This window comes from Pteronotus mesoamericanus, unplaced genomic scaffold (assembly GCF_021234165.1).
Source record: "Pteronotus mesoamericanus isolate MK-2021 breed Mesoamerican mustached bat unplaced genomic scaffold, CSHL_Meso_final contig_58, whole genome shotgun sequence".
Lineage (NCBI taxonomy): Eukaryota > Metazoa > Chordata > Mammalia > Chiroptera > Mormoopidae > Pteronotus > Pteronotus mesoamericanus.
The window spans coordinates 9,922,079-9,938,346 of record NW_026555205.1 but is presented as its reverse complement, the minus strand read 5'-3'; the positions used below and the strand labels follow the sequence as shown (position 1 = coordinate 9,938,346).

Sequence of the window (16,268 nt, the reverse complement as noted above, 5' to 3'; positions counted from 1 at the left end):
GTGTTAGTGCCTCAGAATTAAGTCTTCTGCAGTCTGGTATTTGGACCAATATCCTCCAACCCTGTGAATCCACAAAAGATTCATAATCAGCTCCCCTCTCATCATCCTTAAGCAAAATCTGCCCATTGATAAGGTGTGCGCATACACCCAGCTCCCATTCATACTCTCTATTGTCTCATTTTAAAAGATGAACAGGAAACAGAAGATCATTAACCATATGTGGAAATGCTGACACTCTAAATAGAAACTGAGATTTCTCAGGGTTGCTTCCAGCCCCGCCGCTTTTCTGAGGTAAGATTCTCCAGCTCATCTTACAGCATGGCTCCCAAATGCCTGTCTTTGCTCCCATCCCTCACGAAGAAACCGAGACCTCCTTCTGCCCCCAAGCCAGAGAAGAAGCCAACCTCTCAGGACTTGACAAAGGAAGAAAAAGAACAGCAAGAAGTGATTGAACATATTGATGAAGTACAAAATGAAATAGACAGACTTAATGAAAAAGCCAGTGAGGATATTTTGAAAGTAGAACAAAAATATAACAAACTCCATCAACCATTTTTTTCAGAAGAGGTCAGAATTGATCGCCAAAATCCCAAATTTGGGGGTAACAACATTTGTCAACCATCCACAAGTGGCTGCACTGCTTGGGGAAGAGGATGAAGAGGCACTGTATTATTTGACAAGAGTTGAAGTGACAGAATTTGAAGATATTAAATCAGGTTACAGAATAGATTTTTATTTGATGAAAATCCTTACTTCAAAATTAAAGTTCTCTCCAAAGAATTTCATCTGAATGAGAGTGGTGATCCATCATCAAATCCACTGAAATCAAATGGAAATCTGGAAAGGATTTGATGAAACGTTCAAGTCAAATGCAGAATAAAGCCAGCAGGAAAAGGCAGCGTGACGAACCAGAGAGCTTTTTTTACCTGGTTTACTGACCATTCTGATGCAGGTGCAGATGAGTTAGGAGAAGTCATCAAAGATGATATCTGGCCAAATCCATTACAGTACAACTTGGTCCCTGATATGGATGACAAAGAAAGGGAAGGAGAAGGAGAAGGAGGAGGAGGAGGAGGAGGAGGAGGAGGAGGAGGAGGAGAAGAAGAAGAAGAAGAAGAAGAAGAAGAAGAAGAAGAAGAAGAAGAAGAAGAAGAAGAAGAAGAAGAAGAAGAAGAAGAAGAAGAAGAAGAAGAAGAAGAAGAAGAAGAAGAAGAAGAAGAAGAAGAAGAAGAAGAAGAAGAAGAAGAAGAAGAAGAAGAAGAAGAAGAAGAAGAAGAAGAAGAGAAGGAGAAGAAGAAGAAGAAGAAGGAGAAGATGATGATGAAGGGTTAGAAGATATTGAAGAAGGGGATGAAGATAAATGTGAAGAAGATGAAGATGATGATGAGGGGGAGGAAGATGAAGGAGAAGATGACGAATGGAACACTGATGGATTCCAATCTTCTTTTTTAATTTTCTCCAGTCCCTGGGAGCAAGTTGCAGCCTTTTCTTTTTTCCTCTTGTGCTCAGTCTCCCTGTTTTTGAGGTCTCTTTTCTCTCCTTTACACTATAGTTCTCACCTTATTTGGGGGGAATGTACCTTGAGCAGAATACAGTGGGAAAAGAATCTCTGCCCCTTTCTGTTCCAAATTCATTTTTAGCCCTTCCTATCTTGACAAAAACTTTATGGAATCACCACCACCATGCTTTGTGGGAAAAAAGAAAAACCTTCCACTTCCTTAGTTCTGCTGGAAGCTGGAGAGTGCTAGGCCCCTGTGTAGTAGTTTGTAGAATTCTAGATTTTTTTCCCTCCTTTCTCTGTGTATTGGCCTCAGAGATTACACTGTGTCTATGTGAATATGGACAGTTAGCATTTACCAACACGTATCTGTCTACTTTCTCTTGTTTAAAAAAAAACACTAAAAAAAGGGAGTTATAGAAGGTCAGCAAAGGATGGGTTTGAGATGTTGGGTGGGTTAAGTGGGAATTTTGACAACATGGCTTCTCCTTTGGCATGTTTAATTGCGATGTTTAACGGACATCCTTGAAATTTATAATGACACTTTTAAAATAAAATTATCTCCTGATGATGACTTGAGCCCTGCCACTCAGTGGGAGAATGAGCAAAACCTGTAGGATCTTATTCGGAATTGACATCTCTCTATTGTAATTTTGTTCTGTTTATTTTTAAATTTTCTTTTGTTTCATGGGAAAGGAAAGATGATGCTCAGTTTTAAACGTTAAAAGTGTATAAGTTGCTTTGTTAAAATAAAACTAAATGTGTACACAAAGAAAAAAAGAAATCAAAAGATAAATGGAACAAGCAGAGTTAATTTAGGGAACTAAAGGTACTCTTCTTTTTTATTTTTTTAAAAATATATTTCCTTATAGACAGAGGGGAAGTGAGACAGAGAAAGAGGGAGAGAAACAGCAATTTGTGGTAGCCTCTCGTACACCCCTACTGGGGACCTGGCCCACAAACCAGGCACATGCCCTGACTGGGAATCGAACTGGCGACCCTTTAACTCGCAGGCTGGCACTCAATCCACTGAGCCACACCAGCCAGGACTATATTTTTTTCTTGTTTTTAAATTTATTCTTGTTTGGTTACAGTTGTCCTGCTTTTTTCCCCATTGCTTACCCCTACCCCATCCTCCACTCCATTCCCAAAGTCAAACCCACATGTTGTCTGTGCCCATAAGTCCTCTCTTTGTTTTCCTTTGCTTGCCCCTTCCCTTTCTTTCCCCTGTTATCCTCCTCCCCCTCCCCTCTGGTCACTGTCAGTTTGTGCTTTATTTCCAAGTCTCTTGTTTTATTTTGCTTGTTTGTTTTGTTGATTAGGTTCCACTTATAGGTGAAATCATATGTATTTGTCTTTCACCCCCTGGCTAATTTCACTTAGCATAATGCTCTCCAGTTCCATCCATGCTGTTGTGAAGGGAGCTCCTTCCTTCTTTCTTTCTGCTGCATAGTATACCACTATGTAAATGTACCATAGTTTTTTGATCCACTCATTTACTGATGGGCACTTAGGCTGTTTCCAGCACTTGACTATTGTAAATAATGCTGCTATGAACTTTGGGGTACACAGGTTCTTTTGAATTGGTGTTTCAGGATTCTTAAAGTATAATCCCAGCAGTGGGATTGCTGGATCAAAAGGCAGTTTCATCTAGGGAACTAAATGTAACTTTAAATAAAACTCCAAATAGTATCTACAGAGAACTTTGAGAATGTATTTACATTCTGTAAAACAATATAAAGGTGTTAAACATAAGAAGAATACAATTGAGTTTTTTGCAAAATTTCTCAATAAAATTTTGTATATTGCTTTGATTTTTTAACCACATGGAAGATATTGCTTATTTGAAATATATACATGAATTTAATATTTTAAATGATGAGCTTTTAGAAATAAAAATATGTAATTGGCAAAGTAAAAAGTCATAGTGTTACAGATGGAGATAGGATCCAGGCTCTTGGTGGTCATGAACAAAGAACTGAACAGACTACACAAACAGAGCCAAATGAAATAATAAGTGAAGCAAGTGATATTTATTAAGAAAAGTACACTTCCCAAGATAGGTGTGTGGGCCACCTCTGACCAGAGAATGTCCCCCTTCCACCAAAAGTTTGCAGGCTTTATTGGGTCCCATAATTCTCCTTGATTTCCCACATGGGAGAGGAAACCACAATGTTGATTTATTATAATGAGGAAAAGGTGAAACAGAGGTCACCTGAAGCTCGGATGTGCAAGAGTGGCTCCTTGCCAGGTGTCACAATGCAATTTTCGGAAATCAGGATGTTGACTGACGAAAGCTGAAGTGTCTCAGGACGTCCTCTTCTTATTCTACTTCCTGCCTCAACTTCCCCCTGAGAGACATGGTTCTCAAATATTTCTTTTTTGGCTTGCCATGGGAGGATGCCCATTCTTCTATAGTTACTTCCTGCTGGAAAGGAACAGTAGACCCTGGCTGTTGAAAACCATGAAATGCTCACCTTATTTTGTCTAGAGGTTTAAGAGAAATCCCTGAGACAGGCATGGACATTGTGTGTTAGAAAGTATTAGCATCATATTCCTTATGGATTGATTGAAAACCCTGGAGCATCATCATCTAGATGTTGAACTGTTCAAGTCTAGAAAGTAGCTAACAGTTTAAAGATGTACATGCTAAAGATTAGAATTAAGATGATGATTATAATAGGTCCTAACAGAGGTAGAAACTAAATTACTGAGGGAATGTATCCCTTAATGGTATCACAGATAGTTTCAGTGTTCCCAGGACATAATCCTTTTAGCCATGTTGCTGGCTGTAATATTTTGTTCTATTTACAGCACAAACCCCACCCTCCTAGGTTAATAAGTAATCTAGAGCAAGTTTATTATTTATTACCATGTGTTCTAGTGAATCAAGAAACTTCTGGAGCAATTTGCCTGCTTCCTCATCAACAGTGGAAATAGTTGTTGTTATATTCTTCCTATGTATTTCCACACTCAGAGGAAGAAATTGGAAAGCAAGTACAGTTTTTGGTGTTATTTGGGATAGTGGTAATGTTCCCTGAAACTATAGCTAGGTTCCAGCAGGAATTTGTATACTACAAAAGGTTACTGAGGTAGAATTACACCAAAAACCTAGGTGTGCATTGTTAAATGCCCAAACTTGGGTGTACAACTTGTGTTACAGTACTCAGAAAAATTCCGTGTAATGTTGATATAGGTTGTTTGGCCCAAAGTATTCCTCGCCCACTGTATTATGGTTGGTGATAGCAAACCCAGCAATTTTTAAAAGTATTGCCCCAGAGAAAATCCTGGGAAACTTGTAAAAGACAGTATTGACCCACAGAGTAGCAAAAGTGCAGATTGTTAACAATATAAATGAGTAAAGAGGTTTCATATTACTTACTTTTAAGGTTTCTTCTTCTTGAACAAAAGTTTGAGTTATTCTAAGGGTTCACAGGCATAAGTGGAGTCCAGATTCTTCTGCTGGTCTGGGGGAGGATCTGAGATAGCAGGGGCTGGTTTATTCTAGAAATATGGACCCAACTATTTACCCCTAGCAACTTCACAGCCATGAAGGTACTAAAGACAATCTGGTAGGGTCCCTTCCATTTAGAGCTCAGTTGATTTGTAGGAGATCTCTCTTTCTAAGTTTTGAGAATTACCCAATCCCTGGGAGATACAGTGGCCTGAAATTATCCTTTGGAAGAGGGTAAGACTTTATTTCCTCCTATACTGCTTTTTGTACCTGTCCTAAGTTTATTATATACTTAAGTGCTTGGTGGGTCTCTGTATCAAATATCAGACATAGAGTTAAGAAAGGCCTACCATATATATAGCGCCATTTTAAATGGACTGAGTCTAGTATTGGCCTTAGGGTATCCCTTGATTCTCATGAGTGCTATAGGTAGTAATTTAACCCATCTTCAGAAGTTTCCTGACAGAGTTTTACCAATACTTTTTTCAAGGTTTGATTTGCCTACTCTACCTTCCCAAAGGACTGAGACCTCCAAACAGGGTGAAAGTGATATTTTATGCCTAGAGCCTCAGAGATTGATTGAGTGATCTTAGATGTAAAAGATGGTTCATTACCACTTTGTAAGACGCATGGGAGACCATATCAGGGTGCTATTTCCTTAAGGAGAGCTTTTGCTACTTCTGTGGCCTTCTCCATCTTTGTTGGTAAAACCTCAATCCATCCAGTAAAAGCATCTACCAGGATAATAAGTATTTATATCCTCTACAGAGAGGCATTTCTTCTCCTGGATAGGTCCCTCTTCACTGAATAGGTTCTAAAAGTGGGGAAATAGATGGCCTTCGGCCTGGGTTGTTGTAGGCACTAAAGGTACAAGCCTAGCAGATATCCCTTATGGTAGTTGCTATTCCTTTGCCTATGAATAATTTATTAACATTGTTGCAACATTCTTTCCTATGTGGAAGGAGTCATGAAAAGCCTTTAAGAATTTCCATTGGGAGGTCTAGGAAAAGAATAGTATTTGGCCAATGTATATCCAAGATCCTTCATGGACGACCCCTTGCTCTGAAACCCAAGATGCTGCCCTGGATGTACAGTTGGGCTTGATATCTGAGCCATCCACAGAGGAGAATAAGGCCAGTTTTTTGGCCGTCCCTAGTGCTGCTTTTGCCTCTTGATCTGCCTTTCTATTTCCCTGGGAGATAGGAAACATACCCTTCTAGTAACCTTTGCAATGCAGGGCTGCCACTTGCTCAGGGAGCTTAAGTGCTTCTGATAGATTTAGGATTTCTGGTCCATGTTTAATGGAGAAATTCCTAGCAGTAAAGATTCCCCTTTCTCTCTGTATGGCAGCATGAGCATGCAGAACAAGGAAGGCATATTTGGAATCTGTATAGATAATCCTTTTTCCTTGTCCTAGAATAAGAGCTTGAGTAAGGCCATAATTTCAGCCTTTAAGGCTGACGTCGATGTTGGAAAGGGTCATGCCTCAATGGTGTTATATAAACTAACTACTACATATCCTGCCTTTTGCTACCCATTCTGTACAAGGCTCTTTCCATCAGAGAACCACTCTTCATCAGGCTTTTCTAAGGGTTGGTCTATAAAGTCAGTTCTACCAGAATAGGTAATATTTTAACCGGGCACAGCCAGGGCCCCCCACCAAAGATCATTTTGTAACAGGGTCCAGAGATTGGGGTGTCCAAGAAAAATATATTCTCCCCACCCCAGGGCGGGCCGCCAGGGGGGATGGAAGCCTTGAGCAAGACCATTGAGAAGTCAGTTTGCATGTCAATAACAGGATAGCTTCCTTCCTTATTTGCAAAGAGGGTTATTTTGCATATCACCAAAGCTAATCAGAAAGGTTTCAAAGACTTTATACAGAATGTAACTGGGGGACGTAGAGAGAGACAGGGGCCTGCAGGAGAGACAAAGGGACAAAGACTCTGGGGAACAGTGTGAAGACCACGCGGGAAGAAAGAGGGAAGAAAGGACTCTTGCTAGTGGGCCAGGAGAAGGTGCCACATGGTTATGGATTAAGAGCTGGAGATCGCGGCGATGCAGTGGATGGTGCTGAGACCCGCAAGAGGCCTGCCTAGCCGAGCCCCAGACTTCTGTTCTTTTTTTCTTCTGAAGGACGGTACCCTGACTGGCCTGACTGGCCTAACTGGGCAAAGAGGGGAAGGCAGGACGGTGTGTGTGCTGGTGGTTGTTTCGAATGGATTTTGAGGTTTAAGGGTGACATTTAGCCATTAATCAAACCTGTATAACTTTTGAATAAATAGTTCCTTTCCTTTTCACCAAACTGCCATTCAGAGCCATAATTCCAAGGGCGGCGGGCAAAGGACCCACAACCAAGGGGTCCCGGGGAAGGAGAGTGTCATTGTTTCGGTAATAGTTATCTGGGCACCCGACCCCGCCACGGGTCCTTTTGTTCGGTAACAAGATTAATAATCTCTGAGTAGGAATGAGTCAAATCTGGAGATGATTCTGTAGGCATTAAGGAGGCTGGGTTTAAGGTATTACAGATTTTTACAATTACTTCAGGATTGTCCAAGAGAAGGGTCTGATATCTGGTCATTCTATTTCCTGTTTACCAGAGATGCCCTTTTGTTTATAATACTCCTTGCACCTGATGTGGAGTTAAAACCTCTAACTTCTGCCTATGAGTTAATTTAGCAGCTTCCTCAGTTAACATGGCTGTGGCTGCAACTGCTCTTGACAGAGAGGCCACCCATTTGCTACATTGTCTAGCTTTTTAGAGAAATAAGCAACCAGTCAAGGTTCATTTCCTAAGTGTTGGACTAAGACCCCTAAGGCTATTCCTTGCTTCTTTGCTCTGTTTAAAGAGAAAAGCTTGTTTAAGTCAGGGATGCCTAGGACCAGGGGCTCAACTAGTGCTGCTTGATTTTATTAAAAACCTGATCATGTTCCTTCCCCCACATAATGGGTTTTATGTCTGGTCCCTTAGTAGCTTCATATAAAGGTTTTGCAATTAGTCCAAATCTTGGGACCAAATTCTACAATATCCAGCCATTCCTAAGGAAGAGAATTGTTTTGGTAGTGGGTGGTGTTAGCTCAGTGATTGTTTTTATTTTTTCTTGTGACAGTGATCCTGGGGTTAGGATATATCTTAAAGAGTTTACTATCTGTCTTGTAATCTGGGCCTTTTTCTTAGAGACTGGATATCCCCAGTCACCAAGGAGGTTCAGAGTTTGGATAGTGTTGCGATTTGAGGCTTCCTTCAAGGGGCTGCAGACTAGAATATCATCTATATAATGTAAAATGACTCTCTCTTGTAATTCCTTTTAGATCTTTTTCTAATGCTTGTGCAAACAAACAAGAGCTATCTCTAAACACTTGTGGTAGTACCGTACAGATATATTCCTGATGGGTCATTGTTTTGGGGTCTGTCCACTCAAAAGAGGTATTGGGAATTAGGTAGACAGAGGTGCAAAGAAGGCATATTTTAAGTCTAAAACTGTATACCACTGAGTATAGCCTGGTACTTGGGTAAGTATGGTATGAGGGTTGGCTACAAAAAGATATAGGGGGACTATAGCCTTGTTAGCTAGTCTTAAGTCCTAGACTAATGTGTACTCTACTGTTGGTTTAAGAATGAGGATGATTCGAGTATTGCAGGGGGATTAATAGGGTACTAGCAGCCTGTGTTTTACAAATATCTCTATTATGGGCTTCAGACTCTTTAGGGCCTCCCATTTGATAGAATGCTGTTTTTTATGGGGATAGGGCATCCCAGGCTTTAAGCAAATTTGAACCGGTTGGGCAGTGTTGGCTTTCCCAGGAACTCCCAAGTCCCAAACTAGAGGACCTACTTTCTGTAAAATTTGTTTTGGGATGTCATTTTTTAATTTTCTTTTATTGGTTACCATAATTTTAAATATCTTAACTGGGATTTACTGAAATTTCAAAATAGCCTGTAATCTGGCCAAGAGGTCTCATCCTAGCAACAGGATAGGACATTGTGGAATAATTAGGAAAGAATGTTTAAAAATTGGACTTTCAAACTGACAGGTGACAGGGGTCTATAGAAACAAGTTCGAGATTTTCCTTCAAACCCCATAATATTAATTGAACTAGAGGAGAGAGGTCCTGTGTAAGAATTGAAGACAGAGTAAGTAGCTCCAGTATCAACAAGAAAATTAATTTTCTTTTCTGCCACATCAAGGGTTACTTGGGGTTCCTCGGTAGAGATAGAGATGCTGGTGTAAGTAGGCTGTGGCCAATCTGTTCCCCAGGCACCCTCAGTTCTCAAGCACTGCCATGGCCTTAGGTGATGACCCCTTTCCACTCCAGGAATGGGGACAGTCTGCCATTCAGTGTCAGGAATCAGGGTTTGTTCCTCTGCACTTGAAACATGGCCCTGGGCGTGGCCTAGTGGAATCCCTTGCCCAGTGTCCAGGGTATTTGCACTTAAAGCATGTTAGATCTTTTTGCCCTTGGCATTTCTGTGGCTTTCCCAGTTTGCCCTGAGGCACTTGAACATTCCTAATGGCACTGCTAACAGCTAGTGCTATTAGTTTGGGCTGCTTTTCCTCCCTCTTTTTCTAATGTTAGCTCTGCCTTTTTGTTTTCCTCAAAATCACAATTGTTGAGGACTAAAAAGGAAGTACCTATCAGCTGGGCCATAAGAGTTTGTGGGTCCATTTGTAATTTCTGAAGATTTCTACAAATATCAGGGGCTGACTGGCTGATAAAGTATGGTCCTATTAATCCTTGGCCCTCTGGAGAGGATTAGCCTAGATTAATTTATTTCTAGAATACCTTCACCAGTCAGTTGCAAAAGAGAGCAGGGTTCTCCTCCTTTCCCTGTGTTACTTCTCTGATTTTACCATAATTTGCTGGCTTTTTAATACAATTTCTCATTCCAGCCAATATACACTGTATCATGCTGTTTTTATTTATGTTTCTTCCCACTGTATTATAGTCCCATTCAGGGCTCTGAGTTGGGGCTGCCTGAGCTACAGGTTTTACAACATTGAGGTTTTGAGCATGTAATTGGTCTGCACGTTTGTGAGCCTCTTACCAAACTCATTGCTTTTCTTCTGGAGAGCAACTGGTGGTTAGAATTATATAATGGTCTCCCCAGGACATATCAAAGGCAAGGATTAAGGTTTGGAAGTTACTACTGAAGTGTGAGGGATTCTTGGAGAAGTTTCATAGTCTATCTCTGCATTGCTGCAGGTCAGTTACTGAAAAGGATACATGTACCTGAAAAAGGCCTTCTGTACCTGCTACTTTCCTCAGGGCAGGAGGGAAGGACCAGTGGGGAGATATGATGCTGCACTCTGAGTATGTCCTGCTATACTAGGTTTCCTTTCAGCTGGTAATGTTGGATATATTGGAAAGTAAGGTGGGAAAGAGGTTGATTCCTCTAAGGTGGGAGCAGAAGCCTCAGGACTTAGGGGCCTACTTTGTTCCCCCTGAGAGGCAGGTGGGGAACTTAGAAGAGGATCATTTAGGATGTTATTGTTGACCCTTAGAGGGACTGCCTTCCTTGGCCCAGAACAAAGGGCTGGACTGCAATACAGTGACATGAAGGCTTGAACTTAGGGAACCTCTGACCATTTGCCTATCCTGCAAAACTGGTCTAACTGGAGTATGGTGTTGCAATTTTTGCTCCCATTTTCAGGCCAAACTTCCCCATCTCCTAGTTTATCCTGAGGCCAAGCCATTTTGCAAAAGAAAATTAGCCTCTTTTTTCTTGAGATTTTCAGAGTCAGATTTATCCTATTTTCAAAGAATGCATCACAATGGGGATCCTGAGGGGCTGTGTTACACATTTTGTCTGTGGCACATCTGGGGAAAAGAAAAAGAGAGTGGAACACCCTGGTTTCCTAGAGGTGTCTCCATTTGTTTGCCCAAGGAGTTCTCTAAATGTTTACAAAGCATCCCCTGTTATCCCACTGCTCTAAGCTACCAGATGTCTCTGGTGAAACTAAGAGAGCTTGAGTGTGCTGACCAGGAAAAAAAAAACTGGAGTTGCCCCATGGCAACTAATTGTACCCTCTTTTCTGGTATTTAACTCAGAAGCTTTGGTTAAACTGGACATGGCCTGCCTCATGAAGAGTCTGGGTAATTTGGACTCCGGCAAAGAGTTGTAGAGAGGGGACTGGACTAGTCATTTTAAACATTTCCCAAAAAGACTAGAGACCAAAGAAGAACTGCTTAATCCATATAGACTGCTCCTGAGTATGAGAAAAAAAAATTCTCCAATTATGTGGGCCAGGGTCTTTCCTGTCCTAAAGATCTGCAGGACTAAAATATAAGAGATGTTTAAAGAGGACAGGTATGCCCTTCTCTGTAAAGTACCACACAGAAAATTGTTTAACTTGAACTAGTTTCCTCTGCTCTTTGTGAGCACAGAGGGAGCAAGAGCGTTCTAGTTTTTTACAAACCTTAACCAGATTGGGACGGCCCCCAAAAGGATCTTAAAGTGCCCACCAACCTTGACCTATGTTCAGCACTACAACAAATGCAGCAAACGTTTTGGTTGCAAAAGAGACAGCCAGAGAAGTGCAAACACAGAGGCTGAAATTCACTGGGTGAGGCAAGTTTTAGGAGGAACATGGTTGTTTTGAGAATGAGGCTAATAGTACAAGAGGACATAGTGAAAAAGGGAGGGGCACCCAGTAACCCTTTCCTACAGTTTCCTACAGTAACACCAAAGGGAGAGCCGCAGGAAAGGGCGATGTTATGTTTTACAGTGTGCTTCATTGAGTGGATATTGTCTTGTGCCAGGCAAGGGACCTGGTTTCTCTTCCCCAACCCACAACCAGGTAACCCTCACACAGGAGTCTTTGAAGTGGCAGGTGCCCTATTTGCTCTTAACTTCCCGAGTCACATCTGCACAAAAGCAGCAAACTCTATTCAAGGAGCTGGGAAGTCCCAAGGCATCATAAAATGAAACAGAACGGAGACAGAGAGAACAAAAGTCTCCTCCAACCACCAAAGTGGCAAGGAATTGTCTTACCACTCAGGCGCTTCCACTGAAAAGCCTCCTGGGTGGCTCACCAAATTGTTGAAGATGGAGACAGGGTTCAGTCTCTTAGTGGTCAGGGAACAAAGAATTGAACAGATTGCACAAACAGAGTTAAGTGAAATAAGAAGCAAAGCCAAGTGAGATTTATTAAGAAAAGTACACATCCCAAGATAGATGTGCAGACCACATCTGAGCAGAGCATGGCCCCATTCTGCCAAAAGGGTGCAGGCTTTATTGGGTCCCATAATTCTCCTTGATTGCCCACATGGAGGAGGAAACCACAATGTTAATTTATGATAATGAGGCAAAGGTGAAACAGTGGTCAACTGAAACTCTGGTGCACAAGCATGGCTCCTTGCCAAGTGTCATAAAGTGATTCTCAGAAATCAGGATGCTGACTGATGGGAGCTGCTGTGTCTCAGGACTTCTTCATTCCTATTTTATCTCCTGCCTCAATAGAAGGTGCATTCATTTTCTATTGTGGCGTAACAAATTACCACAAGCTTAGTGGCTGAAAACAACACATTCATTATTACAGTTTCTATAGGGCATAAGTTTAAACACAGCATAGCAGAGTTCCCTGCTTAGAGTCTCACCGGAATGCAATCAAGGTGTCCCCAAGATACGTTCTCATCTAGATCTCAGAGTTCTTTTCCAAGATCACTCAGAAAACTGAATTCTTCCCATAACCTGAGCTCCTAGAAACCACTATTCTCCTTAGACAGTTCACAATACGGTTGTTTTCTTCTTCAAAGATGGCAGGAGAATGTCTCTGACTTCTTCTGTATTTGACTCCTAGATCTCTTTAAAGAGCTCATCTGACTAAGTCAGGCCTACCCAAGATAATTTCCCATCTGATTTACTAAAAAGAGATTGATTTGGGACCTGAATTACATATACAAAATCCCTTCATCTTTGCTATATAACCTAACTATTTGAGTAGCATCCCATCATATTCACATGTCTCATCCACACTCAAGAGGAGGGGATTATACAGGGTGTGTATGCCAGGGACATAAATCTTAGGGGCCATCTTAGAATTATGCCTACTATAGTGAATTGGAAGATAAATATAAGGAAATCTTCCACAACAAATAAGAAAAGAGAAATAAAGGATAAAATAAAAACCGTAATGAAAAATTTCAAGAGGTTCAGTGTCTAAAATCCAACTATTAGTAAGTCCAAAAAGAAGGAAGAGAGAAAATTTTCAAAGGAGTACCAAGGCCAACTTTCCCAAAGGTGATGGAAGACATGAGTTTTTCTAACAGAAAAAAAGCAACTGAATGTCATGCAGATTTAAGTTTTTCAAAGGCACATTTCTAGTAGTGTGCAGGGTTTATTTGCCAAATATTATAAAACACTGATGAGCCCTGGATTATGTGGCTCAACAGATTGAGTGCTGGCCTGCAAAACAAAAGGCTGCTGGTTCTATTTCCGGACATGGTACCTGCCTGAATTGTGAGCCAGTTCCCCAGTTGGGGGCATGTAAAAGACAACCGATCGATGTTTCTCCACACACTGATGTTTTTCTCCCTCTCTTTCTACCTCCCTTCCCCTCTCTCTAAAAATAAATAAAATGTTCTTTTTTAAAAAAAATTTTACTTATTTTTAGAGAGAGGGGAAGGGAGGGAGAGAAACATCAATGTGTGGTATCAAAAGGATAAGGAAATAGAAAAGCCAAAACAATATATGAAAAAAAATGAAGAGGAATCACCCTGAATAATTTTAAGATTTGTATAAATATAAGTATTCAAGCCAGTGTGGTGTTGGTGAAGAGATAGGCATATAGATCAATGGAATAGAAGAGAGTCCAGACAGAGACCTATAAAAAGAGATAAGGTGCAAAAGCAATTCAATGGAGAAAACATAGTCTTTTCAACAAATAATGCTGAAAGAATAGGATAGCTGTGTGTTAAAAAAAACAAAGCCTTGGGGGAGGGGGAGGAGGTAACGGGGAAAAGAAGGGGAAGGGTAATCAAGGAACACGTATAAAGGACCCATGGACAAAACCAAAGGAGGGAAAGTTTGAGGGTGCGAGGTGGGAGTGTGTGGAGCAGGCGAAAGTGGTAGCGGGAAAATGGAGACAACTGTACTTGAACAACAATAAAAAAATGAAAAAAATCTTGATCTGAATCTCATACTTTATATAAAAATTAAGTAAAAATGAATATTAGGTCTAAATATGATACCTAAAACTATAAACTTTCAGAAGGCATAGGAGAAAATCTTCATGAGCAAGGGTTAGGAAAAGAGTTTTTAGACATGGCTTCAAAAGATCAATCCATAAAAGAAGATATTGATAAAGTGGACTTCATGAAAATGTAAAGCAAAATCTAAAACTCTGTGAAAACCAATGTGAACAGAATAAAAAGACAACTTGCAAACTGGGAGAAAAACATTTGCAAATTACATATCTAACAAAGGACTTGTGTCCAGAATATACGAGTATAAAGGACTGTTACAACTCAATAATAAGACTTACAGAAACAAACTAATTTTTTTAATAAGCAAAAAATTTGAAGTGTTCCTTCACAAAATAAGATATAAAATGGCTTATAAATACATTAAAATGGTCATTCAGGAAATGTGAATTAAAACTGCAAGCAATAATGTACCTCTACTCTGCCACTTGAAATTAAAATTATAAAACATCAATACCACCCTGACTGTGTGGCTCAGTGGGCTTGGCTATCCTCTCATGGACTGAAAGGTCAGTGGTTTAATGCCAGGTCAAGGCACATGCCTGAGTTGTGGACCAGGTCCCTGGCTGGGGGCATGTGAGAGGTGATTGATCAATGTTGCTCTAATACATTATGTTTCTTTCCTTCTCTCTCTCCCTCTTCCCCCTCTCTAAAAATAAATAAATAAATAAATCTTAAAAATAAAAAATATCAATACCAAGTTTTGGCAAGGATGATGAGCAACTGGATTCATTGCTTGTTGGTGGGATTTTAAAATGGCACAACCACTTTGGAAAGCTCTTTAATAAAGTTAAACATAAACCTACCATATAATCTAGCCATTTCACTCCTAGAGAGAAGGGAAAAACATATGTCCACACAAAAATTTGTACACTAATATTCTTAGAAGCTTTAATTACAATTGTCAAAAATTAGAAATAACTCAAATGCCCAGTAAAAGCAAATAGATAAATAAATTGTGGTATAGGCATACTATTGACTGCTACTCAGCAATAAAAGAAATTGACTGCTGATTCATGCAACAATGTGGATGAATTTCACAAATATGATGTGTGAAAGAAGTCAGACACAAACTATACAAATTGTATTATTCCAGTTATACGAAATTAATCAATAGTGACAGAAAGCAGGTTAGTGGTTGCCCAGGGATGGGGAAAATAAGTTACAAAGGTCTTAAGGAAACTTTTAGGGGTGTTGGATGTGTACAATATCTTGGTTATGGTGGTAGTCTCACAGAAATAAATATATATGTCATAATTTAATAAATTGTGTACTTTGCACATGTGCAATTTATTGTTCACTTATTGCTCAATAAAGCTGTTTTAAAAGATTATAAAATTATACTAACTTAATTTAAAAAGTCATACATGAAAGGATACATTCATATGATTCCATTATATGAAGTATGAGTCCATAAAAAAGTTTATTTTAAAATCAGAAGGAAAAAATGAAGTTTTAGATCAAAGAACACACTTTAATATATGATATTAATGTATTTGTCTTTATACTAATATAGTCATAAAATATCACTTTATTCTTTTTTTTATGAAGGAAGAGCCCACCAAAACAAAAGTGCCCAGGACCCATGAAATTATAATACATCCCTGTCTGCAGTGAATTTACAAATTTACAATAATATAAACATTGTGCATTTGTTGTCTACTCTTAGAATCAATCTACAAAGCATGAGAGATATAATCATAGTTATAGAAGAGAATGTAAATGTTATCAGCCTTGGCAATGTAAAAAGTAATTACATATTTGACAGAAATTATAGGTAGAAGGGAAAAGAAGTGGGGTGTAGGGTACAATTTTAAAAAGTTCCAGCTGATAAAAGTGGAGAGTCAACAGATACTGTCTATAGTTGGTGGAACAATATATAAGGGTTTATGTACATTATTTAATGGTACAAAACTATTTAGTAATAGAACTACAATATTACATACCTATTTTGGGAAGCATGGGAGAAATGGAAGTGGGTGTGTTTTTGACCACTGCAGTGCCATCTATCTTAGTAGAAATCCAATAGATAAATATCTCAAATTGATAAATCAAGAAGAGAACAAAGCATATTATTTACAGAAATAGAGGTCAGTCAGCAGAATGAATAAAATA

General features: G+C 39.7%; 1 pseudogene; it reads left to right on the top strand.

The window, feature by feature from the left end:
- Nucleotides 1-318: 318 nt before the first annotated feature.
- Nucleotides 319-16,268, top strand: part of LOC129076224 (protein SET-like) — a 39,523-nt pseudogene continuing 23,573 nt past the window's right edge.